The sequence below is a fragment of the Lytechinus pictus genome, chromosome 8, assembly GCF_037042905.1.
Source record: "Lytechinus pictus isolate F3 Inbred chromosome 8, Lp3.0, whole genome shotgun sequence".
Classification (NCBI taxonomy): domain Eukaryota; kingdom Metazoa; phylum Echinodermata; class Echinoidea; order Temnopleuroida; family Toxopneustidae; genus Lytechinus; species Lytechinus pictus.
The window spans coordinates 15,347,989-15,374,159 of NC_087252.1; positions in this window are offsets into that span (position 1 = coordinate 15,347,989).

Consider the following 26,171-nt stretch of genomic DNA (forward strand, 5'->3'; position numbering starts at 1 on the left):
ATGTTATGTAGGGCCCGCTGGTAGAGCAGTTTCCTAAATGATTGGCTACCCTGGGTAAATAAAACATTATTATTATCTTCCCACTCCATGCCTCTTATCTCCCCTCCACCATCCCAGAGTCCCTCATCCTGCCACCCTCCACCCTGCCACCTACCCTGCCACTACCCCTCTCATCACTGCTCCTATCATCACCCTAGCTCCCATCTCCCCTCCACTTCATGCCTCCATCCTATTCACCCTCCAATCTCCCCTCCTCCCAAACAACCTCCCACCACCATCCCTCCCATCTCCTCTACTCCATGCCTCTCGTCTACACCCCACCCTCCCGCCACCCCTCCTTTCCATTTCCTTCCCTCCCATCTTCCCCTTCCCCCCTGCATCTCATCTCCACTCCACCCTCATGCCACTCTTCCCATCTTCCCTCCATCCCATTTATCCACAGTAATACCCCATCCATCCCATTACAATCCTTTTCCCTCCCATCTTCTAATCCCTTTCAGATCACAATTCAATAGATAAACTTTCAGCCGTCTTGGCCCCCCCCCCCCATCAAAATATTCTAGTGCTCCCTCCACCACCCCTCCATTAACCTCACTCCACTCCATACCTCTAATGTCCCCTTCACCCTTTCAGGACCTCTACCCTCACACAACCCCTCCATCTCCCTCCAGTCCATTCCATTAATTTCATCTTCCCTCCACCCCTCCCATCTCCCCTATTCCACACCTCTTATCTATACTCTACCCTCTCATCCCCCATCCCCCTTGTCTTCTCCCTTTCAGATCATACAACTGCAATTGTTCATCAATTTTTGCTCAAATACCCTAAATGGCAATATAGAAAAATGTAATATTGAGGTCAACTTTGAATTCATTATCTGTCTAAGTTGAATATAAAATATGTCTCAAATACCTATGTGTTGGCTCAGATGGTAGAGCGTCCGTCTCTCAACCAAGAGGTCGGGAGTTCAAACCCTGGCCGTGTCAGACCAAAAGACATTAAAAGATGGGAGTTGATGCTAACCTGTTTGGCATTCAACAATACAAGGGATAGAGCTATGTCGATCTGGCGCTGCACAGTGGCTACTGGGTCCACGATTAATTGGGCAAAACAGATATTTGGAGGATTTCTATTTCTGATTTCTGTTTCAAACAATGAATTATGGATCTTTCATTTTTTTCAATTTTTCAATAGTATCAAGGTCATTTAATTACCTTATTGCATAATTCTGCTCATAAAGTATATCGAGATTGATGATAATAATTAATACATGTATATTTCACCAATCATTGACTAGTCATGACTTTAAGCAAGTCATTAAAGGCTTCCTCAGTTTGCTCATAACCCAAACTCGCCAAATTCTAAATGGAAAAGCCTGCTACTTTATAGCAGATTAGTATTGTAGGACGGGTTCATTTTTAAGAATAGGGGTAGGGTATTATTGTTCTAGCAATTGCCAATTGGAGAATGATAAAAGGGGGAAAAAGGTGAAAAATTAGGGGAAAATGGTGAAATAGTTTAAGAAGAAAGTCTAGAAAAATTGAGTTAGATTGAAGTTCTATGTAAGATTGAATAATTGTGAAAGAATGAAAGAAGATTCAGATTAAAGTTAAACTTAGAAGTCTGATAAAGATAAATAGAACCTGAAGAAATGATAGGAATAAGAAAAGGACAGATAAAAAAGAGTCACAGATAAAATTGAGATGACATCAAAAGAAGTGAAAATTGGAATGCCGTCACCCCCCACCGCAAGCCACAAATAGCATTAACTTTTTGGTTGACACCCGTCATGATACCCTAGGATAGGATGGTGGTTCAAAGCCTCAGTACAAGTGCCTTAACCACCAACTTCACGGGAAATCCTAGAGAGAATACTTTCCCTGAAGAACAGGATTGATAAAAGGTAACACTTCTTGAAGTTGCACGTGCCATACCGTCAAGGCATCACCTGAAGAGCGATTGCCAAAGGTGTGCAGTTTGAACCTTTTTTTCTTCATAGACCGTTCTTACTCATCACAATCATGAAAGTCAGATCATTCCAGTGCTACTTGAGAGAATCAACGTTCTGAAGTAACCTTAAACTTACCTGCCGATTCTAGTCCTAACCCCCCCCCCCACAAAAAAAAAAAAGTCACGCTAAGGTAGAAAATGAGAAGTAAAAGGAAAGAAAACAGAGTGGACGAAAGAAAAGTCTGTCAGAAGAGCGGTAGACACTTGAAGGAATTGCTGCTGAGATGGTTCATACCGCTTCCAGTGAAGACCACTCGTGCCAGTCATCACTCAAGGAGTGGGGTAACATCCAGGTCTTGATGAACGTCCTCCAAGGGGACGCTGCAACGCTACAAATGTTTGAATATATCCATTTTAAAGCGGCATTTATGGGATGATTCAGAGGTAATCCACACCGTTGCTCATCGCAGGTATGCCACAGGTGAAACGCTCATTTGCATAGATGCCTTTGCTCCCATCAAACACCCCTCCAGGGCTTTTTTGCTTTCCTCTCCCCCTTGGAAAGTGGGCTTCTTTTTTTCTATTCCATCCTACAACCCCTAGAAGCCTTCTTCATGCTCAGTTCAGTGATGAGTTACATTGCGTTACAATCTTTCTTCCTCTTCGTTATATTCAGTTTTCATGATAAGTTACATTGCATTTTTTCTTCCCCTTGGAAAGTGGGCTTTTTTTCTATTCCATCCTACTACCCCTGGAAGCCTTCTTCATGTTCAGTTCAGTGATGAGTTACATTGCGTTACAATCTTTCTTCCTCTTCGTTATAGTCAGTTTTCATGATAAGTTACATTGCATTTTTTCTTCCCCTTGGAAAGTGTGCTTCTTTTTTTCTCTTCCTACCCCCCGAAAACTTCTTAATGTTCATTTTTGTGATAACTTGCATTGCTTTTCTCTCCCCTTGGAAAGTCAGCTTCTTTTCCCCTTCCTTCCTACCCCCTAGAAGCCTTTTCTCCTTCATGTTCAGTTTTGTGAGAAGTTACATTGCATATTTTCTCTCCCCTGGAAAGTGTTTTTTTCTCTTCTTATTACCCCCTAGAAGCCTTGATCTTATGTTTAGTTTTATGATGAGTTACATTGCCTGGCAAGACTCTTCTTTAGTGATATGTTGGTGAGCTCACCTTTCATTAGAGCGTTCATTCTTTTTCATTTGGGTGAAATTTAGAAGATAATGTTGCATTCTGAAAAGACAGGTTGTAATGATTTCTGCTTTTTGTTGGAATGAAAAGTCCCATCATGATGATATTTTACCAATTTCTCTTTTTCAAGGGACCTTACCTTGTAAATGACGGAAGTGTCATGGTGTAGTAGTGCTGACTCTTGCCTTTCGATTAGAGGGTCGTGGGTTTGAATCCTACTCCAGGCTTTGATTTCCTATGGCAAGAAATGTATCCACCTTGGCTGCACTCAACCCAGGTGAGGTGAATGATTGCCTGTTAGGATTTTTTCCTTGAATGTTTTAGCGCCCGTACAGTGGTTCGGCTACAGCCAGGGTAATAATAACATACCAAGGAGGTGATACAACGTTGGTTCCTGCGACAATTGCTCCATGCTTTATTTTGTCTAAGTTGTTGAGTTAAGGTAAGGGTTGCAATAGAGTTTTATGTTAGGTATAGGTTTAGGATAGGGTATAGTGTTATATCAGGGTTGAACTTTTTCATTTGATTAGTGTGTGAAACTTGAAGCAGAGAAATTGTCGCTGGAGGAAATACCATGGAATCACAAAGTATCATGAGCAGTCGAGTATATGCACGTAGGTGCTGACCTATAAATAAATGAACTTGATTATTATTATTAATTAGATACAAAAAAATAACCATCAACTTTACATTGATTTCAAATACTTAGAAGACAGCAGCCATGATTGGGAGGGAATCAATCACAACTCTTCACAAATTTGGGCCCAGGGTTTGCCTGACATATCAATTTTTTCTGCTGCATAGGCCTTCTGAGAGACTCATGAATAAACATAAATCATTCTCTATATAACTTCTATCAGATCCAATCCCAGTGCGTACCCTTTGGCTTATTCTGCCTTTAAAGGCCATTGCCCCATTTTTCTGGATGACACATTGGTCGTGTAAAACTTGATCCGACCCACTTTACTCTTGATATGCTATGCTACCTGATAAGGGTGAGCCGAGAGTAGAGAGTTGAGATCGATTCTGATATGAATGACGGGCATGCAGATACTCCATCACATCATTCAATATTGAACCCACGTGCATTCCCCTTGAATCACTTTAGCCAATCACTTTATATTGTCCAAAGATTTTCAACACAGCAAAAACTTGGGATAGATTTTTATATGATTCCTTTTAAATATTCCTTTTCAACAAAGCTTAGATATTTTCAATATAAAATTGTTCATAACATCCCTGGTGTCATTAAATATTTGAAAAATATTTTTTCTTTGTTACAATCTGATTTGTGTTCCTTTTGTACAGAACACACTGAAACTATTGCTCGTTTATTTTGGGAATGCCCCGTCACTCATCGTTTTTTTGTTGATTTTTAAAAATACATTCTTAACAGTGCAATTAAGTTATCTTTTAATGATTTTGTATTTGGCATACCAAGTGGAAATTATTATAATTTAAATTTTGATAATAATAATAATAGTCAGTTCTTAAATAGTGCATAACACATTATGAATAACGTCTCTATGCGCTTCCAAAGGACTTGGATATTATTACCCCAGCTGTAGCTCAAGCAGCTTTTACCCGTTCGGCATTTCAAGGAATACATTCCTGCCAGGTACCCATTCACCTCACCTGGGTTGACTGCAGCACAATGTGATATTCTATATATGCTAAATATTATATACTTTTTACTCAATGTTTAAAAGATTATCATTTTCCTCATTTCAAAAGAAATCAAAATACCTACATGTACATGGGTTAGAATGCATTATGAATATATTGATGGATCCAGGCACATCAAATTTATTTAAAATTCTTTTCTATATATGTATAATATATTTGTTATGTATTACATGCATATTGCATTTGATTATATGATTTGTGGAGAAAAAGTGAATAAAGTCTCTCTTTGAAAAAAAAACACACAAAAACTTTGGTGTAAACCAGTGTTAATAGGAGGCCACACCAGTAATTTCCCAATGGTGTTAAGTTTTGATGTGTTAATCAACATACATAGGTGTTATTACATCACCTTTGCTTCTTACTTAACACTCTATGGTGTTATGTTCAAACTCTAAGGTGTAATAATGCTTACCTTGCTTATACCTCCCAATGTTTGATAAAATCTGCTCTGGTGTACACAGTAAAAAGTTTCAATTTTAAGCAACACTTTTATGTTAACGTCTCAACAGTTAAAACAACCATATTTAATTTATGGAGAATTCAGAAGTAAAAATTAAAGTTTGTTTAAGATTTGATACACTTGTTTAAATTGCTTAAACAACTACTATACAGATCAACAGTGTTGTATACAAATTTTTAAACATCATTATGTCTGTATTTTCAAAAGTTATATCATTTCTTTACATACAAGTGGATGTCCCGTGTTTGACCAATGCAAAGCTTAAAGCCTGTGCAAGAGACCTAAGATTGTGATGAGAAATAAGGAACATAAAAAGCTGAGAGAAAGCAGATGAAAGAGAGGGCCAAATATGGAGAAAATGAGAGACAAGATAGAGAAAGAGAGAAAAAGAGAGACAGAGAGAAGGAAAAAGAACGAGGGAGAGAGTGATGAAATGAGAAAAAAAGAGAGAAGGGAAGAGAAAGCGAAAGAGGGATAGAGACTATAAAAGGGAAATGGAGTAAAACAAGAACCTGCCAAAAACAAACATTTTGATGGAGAAAGGCCTTTTTATCCAACTTTTCCTGAATGCCTATGATTGGATGGATCTTAAAACCAAAACGTACATGGTAATTTCTGCGAAATCTTGATAGGGTCTGTGATGCCTCCATTATCTGAAATCTTTTGAATATTCATGGGAAGCTTTCGTAATGCTACGTGTCATAGTGGTGGCATCCTTGAGGATCTTCAGCGATTCCTACGAGAATTGGCGAGAATTGCCAGGATACTTCAAAAACAGGGCAGGAAGCCGCGTGCGCATCAGCCGCGGTATGTTGTGATGAATGGTGAATGGTCTTGAGTTATTGGGAGCGTGAAAGTCCATCACTAGCTGAATCATTTTAACGGGATAAGATAAGCTCACTACACTCTTATTTTTATCAAGGAAATAAAGGGAAGAGAGAAGAGAGGATAGAAGGGGAAGGAGGGAGGGAGGGGGGGGGGGGTTGAGAACTCTTAATGCTATTTAGAACCTAGCAAGACCTCTCTTTTAATGGTTTAATCATTTTAAAATGGGAAAATATGTTTATAAGACTTCTTTAACAAGGAAATGAAAGGAGTAGATTGGGGGAGAGGAATTTGAGAACTCTTGATGCTAATTGGAACATAGCAAGACTAAAACACTCTCTTCCAATGGTTTAACCACTTTAAAATGGTAAAATAAGTTTAGAAGACTTCTTTAACAAGGAAATGAAGGGAACGAGGGGAGGGGGATGGTAGGGGGATTTGAGAACTCTTGATGTTATTTGGAACCTAGCAAGACTTCTCTTTTAATGTTTTAACCACTTTGAAGGGTAAAATAAGTTCATAAGACTTCTTTAACAAGGAAATGAAAGGAATAGAGGAGAGGGGGAGAGAGGGAAGGGGGATTTGGTAACTCTTGATGCTAATTGGAACATTGCAAGACTGAAATAATCTCCTTTAATCGTTTAACCACTTTAAAAGGGTAAAATAAGTTCGTAAGACTTCTTAACCAAGGAAATGAAAGGAATAGATGGGGGATTTGAGAACTCTTGATGCTATTTGGATCATAGCAAGACCTTTCCTTTAACGGTTTAACCACTTTGAAAGGTAAAATAAGTTAAAATGACTTCTTTAACAAGGAAATGAAGAGAAAAGAGTGGAGAGGGGGTGTGGTAGGGAAATTTGAGAACTCTTGATGCTAATTGGAACATTGCAAGACTAAAACACTCCCCTTCAAAGGTTTAACAACTTTAAAAGGGTAAAATAAGTTTATAAGATTTCTTTAACAAGGAAATGAAGAGAATAGGGGGAGGAGGGGTGTGGTAGGGGGTTTTGAGAACTCTTGATGCTAATTGGAACATAGCAAGACCTCTCTTTTAATGGTTTAACCACTTTAAAAGGGTAAAATATGTTTATAAGACTTCTTTAAGCGGGAAATAGAGGAGGGTTGAGAACTCTTGACGCTATTTGGAACATAGCAAGACCTTTCCTTTGATGGTTTAACCACTTTGAAAGGTAAAATTAGTTTATAAGACTTCTTTAACAAGGAAATGAAGAGAATAGAGGGGGAGGGAGAGGGGGGGGGCATGATAGGGGGATTTGAGAACTCTTGATGCTAATTGGAACATAGCAAGAGATCCCTTAACACTTACTATTAGGAAAATAGTTGTTGGTGTACTAAATTTCTCTTTAAGAAATCTGTACCAATTGCCCCCAGCAGTGTCGAAATAACTTTCATCTCAGATTTCAAGAACGGAAACAAACCATTTTACATTCTTTGCATTTAAAATGAGGTGGCATGCATTAATTCTTGTAGCATTTCTACTCTAGTTTACATATTCTTTCTTTACATATTATAGCAAAGGATCCTTGTGTTATGCGAAAAGGTGCTTGTTGCAATAATACTGGATCCCAGAATATCAGTTTACCCATATTCGATGGCGTCCTGTCTCCAAATGGATTTGTATCCAAGTCTTGAAGAATATTCACCTGCTGACTACTTAATTCTATAATTCTCATGCACTTTGTACAGGAATAATTCAATTCCAGTAGACAATTGGTTAAAACATAGCCTATTGCTGATTCATTCCACTTTCTCTCAGTTTTCATCTGAATACAAGCCTCTTTTTAAACCCTTCACTTCCCCACCCTCTCAGATTATTTTAACCAACCCCAAAGTTGGTTAGAATGCACTGACCAACTGTTGGTTTTAAAAAAAATCCCAAATCATTTTGCACCCACTTTTGTTTAACGAACAGTTGGTAGATTCATATTTAGACCAACTTATGGATTGCTGAAAATGTTTCCATAAATGTATATATGAATGGGTATGTCCTGGTACTTTTATGGTGTGATAATATTTTTAACCAACCCCAAATTTGGTTAGAATATAAACCAACCAAATGTTGGTTAAAAAATCTCAAGTCAATTTGCATGGAGTTTTTAATCAACAGTTGGTAGGTTTATACTTGAGCCAAGTTAATATGTTTGATTCGGGATCCTGACCAAATTGATTTTCTTTTGGTATTAATAATTTATAATAACTCAAAATTGATGTGCAATCACTATGAACAGATTGACTCTATAAAGAAAAATAAAAATGTTATCAAGAGTGAGTGCTCAATATCCTAAAATGCACTAAAATTAATAATTTGTGTGGAAGAGCCGTGGTGTAGTGGTTCTGACTCTTGCCTTGTAAACAGAGGGTTGTGTGTTCGAATCCAACCGCGGTCTAGCGTCCTTTGGCAAGGCATTAATCCACACTTTGCCACTCGCGACCCAGGTGCAAAATGGGTACCCGGTAGGATGCGAAAGATATTGTATGTTTGATTTCGCCAGCACCATAATGAGGCTGCGATGAAGGCAAGGAATGCTCCCCAGGGAGTGGAATTTGAGCACTGTTTCGTGCGGGATTGAAATGAATCCAATGACCGGGGTAATAATATGCTGTAACGCGCTTTGAGCCATTCTGGGAAAAGCGCTTTATAAAAATTAGCTATTATTATTTGACCCATTGCAAAATACCAAACATGACTGAACACTTTTTGTTGTTCTTTAAATTGGATAACAAGCAAATTTTAAAACAACATATGAATAATCATGATTATCTCAGTGATGCATTTTTCACGGTTAAAAAGCCTGCTTTCAGCTAGAAGCTGCTTTTCAGCAAGGCCATGAACAACTGAATGCAAATAATACAGAAATGAAAATGAGTCTACAAAAAACACTATTCTGTTCTAGGACCAATGACCTTCATCTGCTAATGCAAAGTGTAGTTGCAAAAGGTTGTATACCCAGGAACTTTAGAGGAACTACAGCTGTAGGCCCTCTAGTTACACACTGAAAAACATCTTTTCTTTATAACAGTTGGGTAAAATCACCACCACCATTATGTGTTGTGCCATGTGCGTTTTATTTACATTAGATGTGAATGAAGTAGGACATATGTTTGTGTGAGATTCATGAAAAGTGGAAAATTATTATTGTAATTATCATTATATTTATTATTATCATCATCTGTACTAGATGTGAATGAAGTCGATATAAATATATGAATAGGCATTATGTCCACTAGCTGATCCAGGGGGGGGGGGTGGTGCACAGCCGTCTCGCTTCCCCCCCCCCCTTTTGATAGGCACAATTAAAATTTTTAATGTAAAAATACCATTAAAACACAAGTGTGCCCCTACCTTTTGAAAGTGAGGATTTGTTTTGTTTCATTTGTCGGTTGTCAAATTTTTGTGTGGACAAAATGTACTTTATTTGGGTTGAAACCTTTTTTTTTTGGGGGGGGGTCAACCACCCCCCCCCCCCCCTGGATCAGCTAGTGGACATAATGCCTATTCATATATTTATATCGACTTCATTCACATCTAGTAATTTTTCCTCTGGAAAATGTGCCCCCCTTTTGCAAAATCCTAGGTCTGCCCCTGATTATGTCTATAGGAGCACTAATCTTTTCAGAAATATCAAATTTAGAAATTTTAATACTTAGAGCCTGAATAATATTTATAGCATGTATGTATAGCACACTTATTTACCTTGTTAGGTGCTAAAGGCGCTCCTATATTACCCCGGCTACCTATTTCGGTGCTCACATCTTTGAGGAATTACTTCCTGTTGGTACCCATTTACCTTTCCAGGATTGAGTGCAGCACAATGTGGGTAAATTTCTTGCTGAAGGAAACTACCCCATGGCTGGGATTTGAACCCATGACCCTCTGTTTCAAAGTCCAGAGACTAATCCACTGGGCGACAATGCTCCACATTTTGGCATTTGCTATTAGAGACAATCTTGATCTATGGTTTATTATATATGTGTTTTATGCTTTGCTATCACATGATGATAAATACATCATGTATATTCCAAGTTTCGTGATAAACTACCCCCCCCCCCCGCCCAGAAAATTCATGTGATGGAATGGAACGAGCAGATCTCCAGGGATACTACTAACTCTGCAATCATCGTCATGCATGCTGATTTCATTGTAAATGCTGTGCATTTAGTGCAAGACGGGCATTAGCTCTTAATCAGTGATGCAACCATTAACATCCTTCTTGCACTTAACCAAGGGGTATCTCCTCGTCTCTTACTCGATGGCTCTGAGCATTTACACCGGGATATATTTCGCGTGATTAATCTGGAATGTTTCTGTTTTCTGTTGGACTTCCTTGATATGCTACTCTGATAATTACGATCCCACGAGAGGGAGGAAAGCACGGCCGCTCGCGAACCATTTTCGTAAAGTATACCTGGCAGGCGTGGCTCGGATCTCGTTACGGAGCCCCAATTGATAAAATGGTAGCCCCTGGGCGGGGGAAATTAATGACGTTTGGCTGTAAAGTAACACCTCTGGTATCGTGTCTTAACCGAGAAGTGTATTTACATGTTTGCAAATTTGATGTGTTGATAGTTGTATGAAGAAAGAGAAAAAAGTTAAATGACTGAAGGGGAAAGAAGTTATGCTTTATTTTGAAGGGAAATGAGAAAATAATAGTGTGTATGTATACCAGTACAGTAATGAGATTGGATGAAAATGATTGGAAATTTTAGGAATTTATGGTGTGTATGGAAGGGAGAGAACAATATGGGGAGAGAGAGAAAGAGAGGGAAATAGAGAGAAAAGGGTTGGATGAGAGCTGATGAGAGATAGAATCAGTGTGTGTGTGTGTGTGTGTGTGTCTGTGAGAGAGAGATAAAGAGAGAGAATGGGGGAGGAGATGAGATAAAAGCAAACAATTGAAAATAAACAAAATAGACTAAAATTTTGGAATTTATGATGTGGATGGAAGGTATAGAAAAGAGGAAGAAGAAGAACAGAGAGAGGGGTGGGGGACAATAAAATAAAGCCAACAATATTAAAATATAGAACAGGCTTTTAATAAGTTTTAATACCAGGCCCCGTAACACAACACTTATGGGGCGTTGCAAGAAACTTGCGATCAAATGCAAGTCTACTTTCGTTACCGAAATCAAGCATATATGCCATGCAATTAATTGCAAATTTGCGATTTATTGCTTATCTGCTCCATGAAACAAGGAGTGTAATCTGATTTGCTATAGCTAGAAGTGATCGATCAATTGTAAAATTGCAACAGAATATTTGCCATTGATTGCAAATATTTTCTTGCAACACCCCCTTAGTGTTTGATCGTGAGATGATTTCTGTATTCAATTGCATTGATTATTTAGTATGATCAATAGTTAAAATCATTCCTTCATACATTCGTTAAAATCAGGTTACGTTACATACGTGCACTTGATCAGGAGGATTGAGAAAATAATAATAATAATAATAGTCAGCACATTATAGATAACGTCTCTTTGCGCTTCCAAAGGAATTGGATAATATTACCCTGGCTTTAGCCCCGCAGCTTTTTACAGCGCGGTGGCATTTCAGGGAATAAATTCCTGCCAGGTACCCCTTCACCTCACCTGGGTTGAGTGCAGCACAATGTGGATAAATTTCTTGCGGAAGGAAACTACGCCATGGCTAGGATTTGAACCACGACCCTCTGTTTCAAAGTCCGGAGACTAGTCCACTGGGCCACAACGCTCCACAATAGATAAAATAAATAAGAAGAAGAAACTAAGATTCAAGAAGAAAACGGTAAAGGTGAGGAGGATATATGAGTACAGAGATTACTATGCAATTTCAAAATATATTGAAGAGAAGGATCAGAAAAGGGGGAGACTGAAGTTAAAGACTATGGCCCGTATTCTGAAGTCAGGTTTAACTTAGACCATGGTCTAACTCTGTGCTAAAATTATGGGAAGCCAAAAGTGTCAAATTTTTTATTAAGTTGTACGTTCCTTATGTTTACTGTGCTCTTTCCTGATTCATCGATGGTGAAGACAATCATCTATTTACAGTTCCTAGACAATTATGAATGATTTGAGAGCCAAATGAGCTGAAATATGATATATCTACCGTTAGTGATTTATGTAACAATTGGCTATCCATACTTAAGCCACAACTTTAAACCTGAGTTTAAGTTAGACCCGAATTCAGAATACGGACCTATCTATTTGGAAAAGAAAGTAATTTCATTAAAAAGGAAGAGATGAATGGAGAGGGAGAGACTGAGAGAAACATAGAAGAAAGAGTACAAAATCAAAGTGGAAAGAAAGAGGGGTGCGGGTGGGGGGGAGGTGTGTGAATAATGATCAACCGAGCCATATAGAAAAGAAAAGGAAAATAAGTTGAATGAATTTAGGAGTAATTGACATATGCAAACTGCAATAGATATAATCTTTATATTGTATTGATTTTCTGTAATATAATAGCTTGGGGAATTAGTGCAGATATTCTAATTTATATTTGATGTTTAAAGTCAACAACTTGCATTGCTCCATTATCAAATTCCTGTTTAACTGTTAATTGTAATGAAATAATATTAATGAAAAGAAAATGCCATTAAATTTAGAGTAAAGATGTGCATCTTAAGTTAAGTTACATGTATAAAATACATACAGAGCTATTTGACCTATTAACACTGATTTGTATCTTCAGACTAGCTTAATTGGTTTTTTTAAGTGATAGTTTGGAAAGGTAGATGACCCGCTTTCGATAAAATAGGTATTTGATCAAATTACCGCTTTTATGGAACTTTGGAAGTAGCTGAATTGCCTTAAAAGTGGCAACTATCAATCTTGCTTTCTTATTATGTTACAATTCATTTTCATTCATTCATTTTCATTCATTCATTTATTGATTCCACTTTTAAAACAAATAACATAATATACATAACAAATGTATTCGTAAACATAGTTTATCAAAGATCAAATTAAATATCTAACATAAGTATTTAAACACAAGGTACACTACAAAATGTAAAAAAAGTGAGGAGCCTAAATAAAAAGCAGAGCTTGTAGAAAATTAGGCTCCCATTGGGAGAAAGTATAAGTTGTTACTTTGGGCGAACAAATGTGGAAACGGAATACATATTTATTACATTGAATGTTTTACACAAAATATATCGAAAGGCATCAAGTAACCAGAAAATGATGAAGTAGAAAAAGAATAACAATAGTAAGATAAAATGAAATTGGAAAACGACCAAAAGATGGAGGGGGGAGTCAAGGGATAAATAATAGAGTATAAGAAAGAAAGAATAGAAAAACATAATTATAATTATAATAATTATTATTAATATTATTATTATTATTTGCAGTCATCAGTACGATCCAGCATTGTACCTCTCTAAGAGGTATAACTTAAGCTTGCATTTGAAACAATTGAGAGAGGGGCTATCAACCAGTTCGTTATCTAGGCTGTTCCAGAATTTGGGTCCTGTTGTAGTAAAAGTGCTATTTGCAAAAACGGTTCGGGTTTGTGGGAGGTGGTAATGATTAGCTTGTCTAGTTGAATGGGAATGTAAAATGAAATTGTGTTGAAATAATGGCGCAAAGGCATCTGGTAAATTGTCATTCTTAAGTTCGAACATAAATATACCAAGATTGTACAAATATAAATCAGATAGTTTCAAGATTTTGCAATTATAAAAAAGGTTGTTTGTATGAGCACGAAATCCAGCGTTATTGATTATTCTTATGACACGCTTTTGGACAATGTTAATTTTATCCAAGAGGGTTTTGGAGCTATTGCCCCATGTTAGAATACAGTAATTGATGTAGGGCAAGATTAGAGCAGAATAAAGTATGGGCAACACATGAAAGGGTACAAAGTGTTTCAGTTTCAAAAACAATAATTGTTTTTGCTCTCAGTTATATTTATGATCATACAATTCTGTTTTGTTTTAATATTCTTTAGTTTAAACTGTCACTGGGAACCAAATTTCTGTATAATTGTTTACAGAGACCCAATAAACTATCATGCATCTTTTTAAGAAAATAATAGCAGGTAGTTTCAAGTTCACTTTTTTTGTATTTTTGTTTGGTCTTGCGACATCAATCATTTGCTCAGAAACTTGTCACTCTAAATTGAAATGAATTTCTCAACATTTATTATCGATGTCAGAAGATTATGTGACATAGCTCACTGCACAATCTGAAACATACTTTGATAGATCATATTTTGAGTCCTTATTCTGTTATCTATTTCTTCTCTAGTCAGCCAAAGATGAACGGGAGACAACGGGACCCAAATTGTATCCATCCATCCATCTCAGTCCTTTTTGTTTGACAAATGTTCAGTTTGTCTCCACAGTAGTGTCCAATAAACCAGTTCGTCCAATAAACCAGCTACTTCATGGGCAATTTTGGTCAAATGACCTTTCATTTCCTTCATTATGATAGGCAGATTTCAAAGCAAGATATTACGTAAGCATGCCTTACATAGCAGGATGAAGAAATTGAATAGACCAGGTGACTAGAATAGCACACCAATGAACACTTTATGAAGGTATTTGTCGCATTTCTAATTGAATGCATATTATAGCATGCTGTACAATGTACTTGGTAAACTGTGAAATACCAGTTATTCATGGTGCATTGTTGTTTTTTGTGGATGTAATAAATGAAAAACGCAATTCAAAAGAATATATGAATAATCAAGACATCAAAGTTGGTGCTTATCTCATTATATTTTAAAACACCATGTCACTTTAGTACCAATGACCTTCCTCTGATCATGCTCAGAGTGGAACTACGAACTGGCTTATTATAGGCCAGAGGTCATTTCAGTTTATTTGAATGAGCACTTGCAATGCTTTTAATTGAAATCAAATAATTTCATGTGAAATGCTTGGATAACAACCATATTTTGGTTAAATGATGTGTTGGGGTTTATTTCTTTTATGGTGAAATTAAAGGTCACTTGGTATCAAGTTCAAAGGTCATAAATGACCTTTGACCTTTGATTTACCTTCAATCGTCTCATATATGGCATTATCGCTTGGCACATGATGCTGCAGTAGTAAATAAACTTAGGTGACAACTCTTCAGGTACCTTTATGTTATTGTGCATTTAAGGCCACATGGTAGAATCAAAAGGTCATTTTAGGTCAAGGGTTAAAGTTTACCCCTGAGAATCTCATTGCTATATTAATGTTACTATGCCTCTAGAGGTCACATGGTATATGTCAAAGTTCATTTTTGGTCAAGGGTTAAAAGTTTACCTCTGAGGTTTCTTTAGTCCAAATAACTTTGCATCTGTAACTCAGTTTACAAGCAGTCTTGGGATATCGATGCGATGGAATATTTCAAAGTGCAAAATGTTCCAAAATAAGGGTTATATGTTATGAGACCACATCTAGATTGCTTGACCCCTGGAATAAGGGGTGAGGCTCTCTGCGTCCGGGATGTGCACCAGTTTTGAACCCTCTTCCTAATGTAGAGTGGCCAGAGACATGACGTCGACAACCTTACTCGATGATTGCCTGTGATGAACTGCCCTGGGCTGAACAACTTTGAACCTCAGGGGATTTATTTGGCATAAGATATTTACATGCTTGACTTATATATAACAAAAATAAATAATGAATATTCAAATAGCAAAGGTAGCAAATAAAAGAAATACATGAATATACATGGCATATGAATAGCTGCTATTGAATATTAATGAACTTAAGTTAGCGGGAGAGAACCAATCAGAGAATAAGAACTTAGCAAGAGTCAAGTATGAGTGAACATGAGCATGAACAAAAGAGAGGGATGGAAGAGTGAATCTGGTATGTTGAAAGGAATGTAAAGAAGGTGATGGAAGAAAAGATGGGATTTTGATGACTAACAGAGGAGAGAGGATGATCAAGAATAATGAATAACACATCTATGAATAACATTAACTATTCTTGAAACCCTGTTCACACTACAGCACTACACTAACTTTGATTTTGAAACGTTGGCATCTCTCAGACTTATACTAAAGAAAATAATTTGAAGTGAGGTTTAATCTAATGAAGTCAAGGTTCCAGGAAATCGGTGTCAATTTGATAAGTGTCTGTCAAAAGGATTGTTGTGAATATCGGGTGAATGACAGTAAAATGACGGTCATTAGTTTAATTTGTATATTGAAGCAATTAAGTAGAAAGGAATAATCCATCCTTATTCTGATTACCAATCTTCCCTGACACCACCCCGCACATACTCAAACCAAACGTACAAGCTTGTGTGAGTTGTAACACTTTTGCAGTCTTGATTTTTGAGAGAGAGAGAGAAAAAAAAAGGGAGGGAGAGAAAGCAAAAGAGAGAGAGAGAGAGAGAGAGAGAGAGAGAGAGAGGTATAGAGTGAAAGAGAAAGTGGAAAAGAGGGAGAGGAAAAAAGTGATTGTACAAGCCTTTGTTATTTGTAACGCTATGCAATTTTGATTTTTAACAGAGAGAGAGATAGAGATAGAGAAATAGGGAGACAGGGAGAGATAAGGTATGAAGAGAAAGAGGAAATAGAAAAGAGGGGGGAAAAAACAGAGAAATGAAAGAAGGAACTAAACTCGAGGCCACAAAGAAGGTAAAAAAATGCAAAGTAAAACCATTGAGGTATTTACTTCCTAAGAACAGTATTCCCTGGGTAACTCTCAAACCTTCCATTTTGCACTCTCACAATTGCTTCAGCCTCCAGTCCAGAACAAGCGAAAAGTAAGAGAAAATTCAGAACAGGAAAAAAATAAAGAGCCTTTTCGGGTCACCGCTTGAATTGATCAAGGGTGTTTTTCAAATGATTGAGTTATTTTGAGGTTGGAAAGTGTCGGAATCGAGAGTAGGGCATTCAGTTTTTACGCAACTCAACCGTGGGATTGGACAATGGAGGCATATAAGACAAGCCAAATGGAATAAGAGGCAAGAAAAAGGGAGGAGAATGATTAGAATGAAAAATAAATAGCTCTTTAATACTTGCCATTCAAGATTATAAACGGTAAAAATGCTGTATAGAATATTACACAATCCTGATTATATATATACCGTATGAACTATTTGAAGCATTTGATCTAACACAAGAAAACATGTTATTGTTGTCCTGGCTTTAGCTGGGCTCCCATAGACATTCAAGGGATTCCTTTCTACCGGGTATACCATTTACTACACCTGAATGGAGAGTGGCAAATGTAGATAAACGCCTTGCCAAAGGATACAAGTGCTGATGTAAGATTGGAACAGATTAGAACACCAAACCCTGTGGTTCATAGCACGGAGACTTATCCACTCCTCAACACCTCGACAAATATAAGGAAAGTTTGGAGTATGGTCTTATAACCATAGCATTTCCTTGTGGATATTTTGTTTTCACCACATTAGGAAATTGAAGAGTGTTGATTTACATGTTATACAGATTCCACTTTAATGGATTTCATAATTTAAATCTCTACAATGAAGCCTTTTGAATGCAGAATCATGGTGAAGAATGTTATGATGCTCATGAAGATGATTGTGAAGAATGCAGTGGAATTCAATGTTCCTTTATCAGAGAATGATTGCTGTCGATGTATCTTAATTCACACCTTGCTTAAACACTTTACAAACTCTGGTGGTTAAACTGACACCAGTGAGAGGACCACACCCTAAGGTGTTGAAATTAGACCCTAAAGTGTGAAAGCAACATCTAATAGTGTTAAGGTTACAACAAAAGGTGTTTTAAATAGAACCCATGGGTGTTGAACTTACACTTTGAATTTAACACCGCAGAATGACAAGTGTAGTCCTCTATAGACACTGGTTAACACCTCTGTTTTGGTTTGTACCGATAAATTTTGCCTTGCCCCCACCCTTGTCTGCTTTTGAAGGTCATTCAAACATGAATAATAAAAATATGATCAAAATAATAACTTTCAACGTACAAAGGTGCATTGGGTGCAGATCCAGACTCAGACGTTAAGAGAAAGTTCACCCTGATAAAAGTGTATTGTGAAAATAAAAAAAAAAGAAAAAGATATTGCCGAAGGTTTGAGAAAAATTCTTTGAATAAAAAGTTATTAGAGCTTTAATTATTTGATTTGTGATGTCATATGAGAGCAGCTATTCTACTTATCGTATGGTAAAAAATCAATGAAATGTCATTTTCTCAGACAATTGGAAATGGTTTATATTGTACCTTCATTAGATCAATACACAAATCATTTCACCCATGATTCTAAAACGAAAAGTCATCACAAAACATTAAACAAATGAAACTGATGCATTCTATATTACATAACACATGGGGCAGCTCCTTGTTTATGAAGTCACAAATCAAAAACTTGAAATTTTAACAACTTTCTTAATATTTAATGCATTTTCCTCAAACCTTTACCAATGTTTATTATTGTTTTTTATTCTCTATTTATACCACAAACCTTTCTTCAGGGTGGACTTCCCCTTAAACTGCGTGCAAATGTGAATGAAAATGTTGACAAGCAAAAAAAAAAATCAACAGCAAAATTGATGGATATATTTCCTCTCTGGAAAATTTGACAAGCAAAAGAAAAGAAAAAAAAATCACAGGATGCGTCCCCACCTCTTGCCCCCCACCCCAGATCTGTGCCTGTTTATGCCTATTAAAACTCCAGTCCCATCTAACTTGTTTGATGCGAATATCTTCACCCATAATATGGCATGAACGCAAGTTTTACAACTCTATTTTGTTTACATGGACTTCAACTGGGCATTTCAAAAATAGAAGAGTCTAAATTGAAAAATAATTTGATATGGCATGATAAGATTAGACAGCATGCCTATAGAGTAAAGAAAGGGAGACGGGGATGTCGTGCATGATATTTCAGAGATGATTTGGATAATGAACAGAGGAATGAAATGTAATAAATAAAGAAATGAAAGAAAGCCCCCTCGAGCAGATATTGGCCTAGCTTTGTCACCTAAGCTTAGAGCAAATTCAAGTTTTTGTGGTGAGGTAATAACATTTCCTCCATTTCTTGTTATTTCTCCTTTTTGCAGTGTTATTTATAGTACTGTTTTATTGAATTTTGGACAGGCAATATGATTATCTTGATGGGTATTTCTCTTTGAGGTTTTTGTTCATGTCATCAGTATAGTCTTTCCCTCTTCTTTCCGTAAGAGCATGTTTTGCAATTACTTGAATCTTTGTCTTGTTTTATCATTGTATTGTTTTATTTTGATTCCTTTGTATTCAAACCTTCTCTGCTTTACACTATATCCTTTCATTGCCCTTTTGATTTCTATATTAGAATAAAACAGAGTTTATGAAAAATTAAAATATGTTTTCTATAAATAGTATAGATGTGTTTTTTAAAGATTACTATAATTATTAGAATAAGAAATGGGTAGAATTAATACTCATACAGATGTACAAATATTGTAATTTAGTTTAAATTATTGTTCAAACTATGTTTATTTGAGACTAAATCTGATTAGCATTTTGCTATTGTCTTAGCTCCTAACACAAGATTTTTTGTTTTTTATGTTGTGTAATGTTTCATGTAAATGTACTTGACAGAAACTTTTAGCAATGACGTAAATTCACATTATCCCCTTTCCCCTTCCTCCATCCCTAACAAACTGGAATATTTTTTTAAGATAAACAGTCATTCAAATTTTCTCATATCTTTTCCCAAATTGGCGATACAACATTACTAACAGTATTAATGTAATATGAATTAATTGGGATATAATTTGTCTGCTACTTGCCTAATTAATGAGATGAAATATATTTTTGTTTGTTTTACAACAGAAGATGCTTAAAGAAACATATTTTCATATTTAATGAGCAAAGATGCCAATGGTTTTCCGTAAAATCTAAAACAAAATAAATGTTTTTAAACTTTGAAGTCACAGTAAAATGAGAATTAGAAATTTATAGTAAAATACATCTCGCACATGAGGTGGGAATTATTAATTTTAGAAAGGGTAGTTTACAATGAAAATGTTTTGCATTCTCTCTTTTGTACGAAGTGTACGAAAAATGGATTCCAAGTATGTGTCAGCTTTTCAAGAAACGATCAGCAATTTGTGGTCTGTTATTATCTGCTACATTCAATACAGAAGTATAGCAAATTTCTTTTATTAACATTCAAACAATGTTACAATTTACAATAACATGCTTATAATAGAGGGCATTCCAAAAGTAATATGTGAATATGGCATAGAAAACAAGTCAATATATTATTTGGAATAGCTCCCCCTTGTGGCCATCTGAGAATACATACAGCCCAATGTCATGGCAGATATTGACCTATAAATAATTTGAAGTTATAGTCATGCTCATCATTGAGTTTTTACTTCATTACACATGATTTATAGATCATTTTTGATACATTGTTGGTGATGTTTTATTTGCAGGTATGGAGATAATACAACCTATGAATTACTTGTATATCATAAGAAAAATTTGAAAAGCTTAAAACTTTTGTCTCTGCTGCTACGAAAATTCACTGATAAAATAATAGAAAGAGAATGAGGAAGGAAGAGAGTGAGAAAGAGAGGGAGAGAGAGAGATAGAGAGAGAGAGGAGGAAAAAGTGGGGGAAATAGAGGGAGAGAGGGGGTAGAGAAGGAAAGGGGTGGGGGAGAAAAGAGGGAGGGAGAAACAAAGATGGATGGGAAGGTACAAAATAGGGAGATATTTTTATCATAATTTTATTTTTTAGTCTGTAAGAGAATGAGAGAAAGAGAGATAAAGGGGTTAGAAAATGGGAGTGGGAGAGCAAGAGAGGGGAGGGGAGGAGGAGAGAGAAAAGAGGGAGGGAGAAACGGGTAGAGCGGAAGTTAGAAAAAGAAGAAGAGATTTCTGTCATAATTTTATGTTTCAGTCTGTAAATTTTAACTTTAGGGGGAGGGGGTGGTCTGCCTCAAACCATTTATTTTACTCATCTCCTCACATTTTTGGGGGAATGAAAAGATGGGAAATTAAAAGGTAAATATAAAGACACTAAGAGCAAAGAGCATAAAAGATAAAAAAAGAGCAAAGCCACTCTATTATTGAATGGTTAGAGAGTTATGAATGAAACTATTGAGTGTGGTTTTATTCCCTATTGATTTTTAACACCTTTCTAATTTCTAGGTAAGCAGAGGCTAATGGGCCATTGACATTTGCTTGAAAATCAACATGCTAGGAATGACATTAGAAGGATGGTATGAGACGTGGTCAGAAAATGTGTCAATGAATACACTGTAAAAATGTGTCAAACCAATTTGGGGACAGTAATTTACCCAATGCGGGAAGCATATTGTCCAGTAAGGTTAAAAATAGGCAGCAATTACTTTAGAATGGGCAAAATTTTCATCACACCGGATAAATAGAAAATTCTCAAAGGAAATGCCCAATATTGGTTGGACACAAACTTACTCTCACGGAGCATTTTTGCCCAATATTTTTTTAGAGTGTAGCTTTTTTAGATAATGAATTTTTCATACCCTTTTTCCATTAACGGTCAAGTCCACCCCAGAAAAATGTTGATTTGAATAAATAAAGAAAAATTAAACTAGCATAACACTAAAAATTTCATCAAAATCGGATGTCAAATAAGAAAGTTATGATATTTTGAAGTTTCGCTTAATTTCACATAACAGTTATATGCACATCATGGTCGGTATGCAAATGAGGAGACTGATGATGTCACCCACTCACTATTTCTTTTGTATTTTATTTTATGAAATGTTCAAATTTTCTCCGCATTGTCCTGTGAAACAAAGTTTTATTCCTCCCTGAACATGTGGAATTACCATTGTTTTAACATTTTATGGTTCAGTCAAGTAGATCCTTATTGTCAAATCTGTAAAAATTGAAATATTGTTTAATTCAAAAAATAAAAAGCAAAAGAAATAGTAAGTGAGGGACATCATCGATTCTCTCATTTGCATGTGACTAAATTGTGCATTTAACTATTTTGTGAAAATAATTGAAACTTTAAAATGTCATAACTTTCTTATTTCATATCCGATATTGATGAAATTTTCAGTGCTGTGCTTGTTTGATTTTTCTCTATTTTTTTCAAATTAACATTTTTCCGGGGTGGACTTGACCTTTAAGCTTCACCCTTTTTCTCCATTAATTTGCAGTAATTAAGATATATTTCAAGATGAGAAAATATATTACTTATATCCAAAGATCAAAGTATATTCATGGCTTGCCCATCTTTTGTTATGATATCATACTAATTATAAGATTAAATTGTTGTTCCAGAGATCTTTGTATGGGAATTGACAACTGATAATTGAAAACATATAACTGTAAAAATTATCTTATACCGTCCTCAGTTTGCAATAGTATATACTGGGTAACTGATATGAATTGATAATACAGAGTTAAGTAGTGTTTCTCATGCATTATAATTATTATTCATAGATCTATTAATGACAAAGTATTATAATCTTTTATACTAAAAAGGAGTAAGTATTGCATTTTATTCCATCTGTCACTCCTTTCTGTTGCTATATTCCCCTATTCAGAAGTTAAGAAACTAAACTGGTTTGCCATGTTTCCTTGCTTCTTCAGTCAATCTCCCCCACCAGGGGGTGGGGGGGGGGTGGATGGAGGGTAGGGGGGAACTCTAATTTGTTTGCTTCATAATTAATTGGCCACGATGGTCATTACCATTAGTGTCCTGTGGGTCAACCATAGTTTCCGAAGACATATAGCACATGCTGCAAGTGAGAATAGAAAAAAAAAATCAAGAAATATATAACCGCACGATAAATCCCAAGTGCATGGAAGAAAATGAATTATATCAGTACAACTACAAATTTGATCCCCGAAAGAGTGTAGTATTTGAATAAGGTTTTTAATAGAGATAGATATTTAGATAAATGGTTTTATTATTTATAAAATCACAAATAATACAAACAGGCATGGTAATTTAAAAAACTAAATTTCGCCATGAATTTACAATAAAGGTATACACTGTATATTATTTGATGTAATATTATCAGAAAAAAATTGATCAAAAAAATTCTAAAACATTCACAAGGACACACTCATGAAACATACATACTCACACATATGCACACACACACACACACACCACTCACCCCGCATCCAGACACACAATCAGAAGTGCATACTCAAATTTACATGGGGTGCATAAAACCAATTCAATATCATTAGTACGATTACTATACAGATGGGGGGGGGGGGGTAGAAAAACATGCTTGAATGAGATTCAATGTGATAATTGTCAAAATATTAATTAATGCGTATGATGAAAAGTAGGAGTATATTCAACAATTTTATGAAGGATGGGTAGGGAGACATGTGAAGGTCTCCAGATTTCAGGTGTCTGTATTTTTAATAAATAATTACACAGATAGAATGGAAATGATATAAACAGTTGAAACAAAAACAAAGAGATAAATCCTATACAAGTTAAATCGAATACATTATACCGGAATATATAAATCTAAAATATACAATACATGTTAAAGACATGAACGTTTCAAATTTCAGTTTGTCACATTGTGAAATAGAAGATGTGATTTATACAAGGAGTACAGCATTAGCATTGAACAGGGAGGGGGGGACATGTCCCCCTTCGATTTTTCAAATTTTTTATTTTTCATTTTTTATGGGCCTATGGGAATGGGTTGTGTTGTCCCTCCTATAAGCTGGACCAACAATCTCACAAAATTGCTGACTTTGGTGTTCAGTAGACTGTGGTCGACTAATCAATCTGGATTAAAGTAAGGCGTGATGTCACAATAACGTTGCAGCTTGTGTGCATGTATTCTGAATTCCATAAATTGACTTCTCCAGTGACTATCAGTGGCTAAGTGTCTGTTATTGATTCTATTTGATTTTTTTCTTCATTATCCATCTTAATCAGATAATAATAATAATAATAATAGACAGTTCTTGTATAGCGCATAACACATTATAAATAACGTCTCTATGCGCTTCCAAAGGACTTGGATATTATTACCCTGACTTTAGCCCCGCAGCCTTTTACAGCGCTGGGGCATTTCAAGGAATAAATTCCTGCCAGGTACCCATTCACCTCACCTGGGTTGAGTGCAGCACAATGTGGATAAATTTCTTGCTGAAGGAAATTACGCCATGGCTGGGATTCGAACCCACGACCCTTTGTTTGAAAGTCCGGAGACTAATCCACTGGGCCACAACGCTCCACGTGCTCCACAACGCTCCACGTGTTCCACGTGCTCCACAACGCTCCATAGCTTCTCATATAATTTTGTTCCAATCTATTATGGACCACTTGTTGAAGTTCTATCTTAACCAGACTTGAGCTTGAAGCATAATTTCCTATCATTTCGAGGCCTCCATCAATTTCAAGTGCTAGATTAAAGGTAAATGCTAGTTTTGGTAACGATATCAAAATGAGTTCGTACAGAATCCAATGAAATGACCACCAAAGTGTCTGTTTGTATAAATAAAACGCATGTGCCAAAGGATTCTGGAAGAATTTGTGTAATTGCTGAGAAATCAGCAAATAAGCACAGGATTCGGGTAGATCGAGCGTCGGGCCCGACGCTCAAAGCAATAATTATACACAGTCCCACGTGCCCTTATCTGTGTTGGGGAAGTTCAGTCTGAACATTATTCAGCGTAGATTTCAAGATTTCACAAAGTTCAGTTTATGTAACTGTACCAGATCTAGATCCTCGATGATATACTGACAATTAAGCCTGGTTTTACAGACTTTCTCATGAAATCAGTGTTTACTGCAACTACTGGAATTTCTCTTTAAGATGGAGGTATCCCACATTTCAAAATGTATTATGTCAATATTATGTATATTTTTTCTGCTATGTTTCAATAATAAAAAAAAGATAGAAATTTCCAGGTAATTCTAATTAGAATATTATATATGCATATGTTATACATTAGGTTATTTGCTTATTGTCATGTTATGCTGAGAAAAAAAAATACTTGTATGTATAGGCCTACTTTTGTTATTGGAATGTGGAAATAATTCAAATCAAATCAAGTTATCACAAATCATCTTTGTTCAACGGCATCTTAGAATTGTGTTTCAATACTGCTCCTATAGCTAATTATAAAAGAAAAAGAATCTATAATAGTCACTTGTTGAAGTTTCATGTAAACCAGACTTCATCAGGCTCTAAGCGTGATTATGTTCTCCCTCTTTTTCCGTTCACACCATTCAAATTCTATCCCTCTATTGTCCGCTTCCCCACCAACCCATATGGTTTGAAGCTACGAGGTGGGAAATACGTCTTAGCCAGCAGCTGCCCTTGGGATAATACCAACAACCAACTGAAAAGAGCTAGGTGGTAGAAAAACCAAGTATAACAATACCCGGCCCTTAGACTTAAAGACTTAGCCGCCATGTAACAAGCAGGCAAAAGTCATTAACAATGGCGGAGTGTTAGGAAAGTGTGGCACCAAACCCAGCTTCATCCAACCTTCAATAATAGCTCCGATGACTAATTGAAAGTCACGGATAAACCTGAATGGATGACGCGGGCTGGCTGCTACGGCTTTCTGGAAATTATTGAATAATTCCATCGATTTTGATGATTGAGATGAAGTTCATGTAAATACCAGTCTGTGGTTTTATAAACTTTGTGGTTAAAGATATTATGTGGGCTTTAACGGTAATATATCCTAGGAAAATGGTAATGTTCATGAGAAATTGCCCAAACCACCCATAGATTTAAGTCACTTATTCTTTGAATAGATGCTAAATATTAGGTTATTCTAATATTCTATTTCAAGCATGTTTTGCAGGATACACTGACGTATGTGCATATCTTTTACAGATAACATTGGGAACATAATTGTAGCTATACATAATGAGAGACAATATTAAAATGGTATCACAAACATACAAAACCATGAAGAAATTCGAAACCAATAATACATTTTGGGTTCCATATGAATGTACAAACTTCATCAGCGGAATATTTCAAATAATTCTATCCAATTCAATTTATTGTCCTCTTTAAAAAAAACAAAAAAAACAATCAACACAGTACAATATTCAATACATATCAATACCAGCAGGGATCATAAACAGCACAAATAATGGCTTATTAAAAAATGACCCCTTACAGTATAT